Source organism: Littorina saxatilis, linkage group LG13 (assembly GCF_037325665.1).
Source record: "Littorina saxatilis isolate snail1 linkage group LG13, US_GU_Lsax_2.0, whole genome shotgun sequence".
NCBI lineage: Eukaryota > Metazoa > Mollusca > Gastropoda > Littorinimorpha > Littorinidae > Littorina > Littorina saxatilis.
In genome coordinates this window covers 26282357-26283483 of record NC_090257.1, presented here as the reverse complement: position 1 = coordinate 26283483, position 1127 = coordinate 26282357, and positions in this window count along the sequence as shown.

Genomic DNA, 1127 nt, shown 5'->3' with positions numbered 1-1127 from the left:
CAAAGCATGACTAATGTGAGAGGTATGTTAAATGCATAGGTATGACTCACTGATTTTGAAAATAAATTCCATTGTATTTAGTTTTGGGATTGAACATGGGTGGATGGGGGTAATCGTCTGGTTCGAAAAAAAAAGAAGGAAAGAAGCTAGAAGAAGCAATAGAAAACAAAAATGCATTGTTAACGGATAAAATGAAGGATAAAACAATGAAAATGACGTCGCGTCATTATAATGAAGTGACTATATTTGCCTTGAAAGAAAGTAATACACGTAGGTTGCTCCCAGTGTCGCTCTACATGGGCCTGATCTTCATCTCAGTGAACTTCATGGAAACGTCACCACCGCCTCCAAAGGTGTGCCAGCTCACCCCGTCGTGTTTAGGAGCACTGCTTGTAGTCACCGTTCATGTTGGAGTGGTGGCAGCGCTTGTACCACCAGGCGCCGTGGTATTTCTGTGCACAGTTCGTGCTGCCCCGCGTGTCGTGGTCCCTGTCCTTGGTGGAGAACTGCTGACCACGGTGTTCTGACAGGCTTTCACCTGGGGATGGACAGTCATTGAGTGGTCAGTGTGTGTGTGTGTGTGTGTGTGTGTGTGTGTGTGTGTGTATGTGTATGTCTATGTGTATGTGTGTGTGTGTGTGTGTGTGTGTGTGTGTGTGTGTGTGTGTGTATATGGGTCAGTCAGACGTCTTTGGTAGCCGTCAACCAATCTCTTAAAATAAGTATAGATGAGATGACAGAATGGTGCACCACTAATGCAATGATTATTCACTCTGTTAAGACGAAAACTATGGTGAGTACAACTAGACAAAAACACCAATTAAAACCCTTACAGCTTCAACTGTGATAGGATGAGATGGAAAGGGCGTGACAATGGAGGGGAAGAGATAATTCATAAATATAGTATCTGCCTTTTCAAGTTGTGTGTTCACTCCCACCCCCCCCCCCCCCCACCCCCCTCGTACCTCCCCCGTCTCGCCAAAAACAAGGGGAGGGGGGGGGGTGGGTTATGACCGTTTTGGACGACTGTTGACAAATGGGAAATGAAGAGGACGATGAGAACCAAAACAACAACAACAGCAACTACAACGAAAACAAAATACAATCTAATGTATCGATTGAACGTG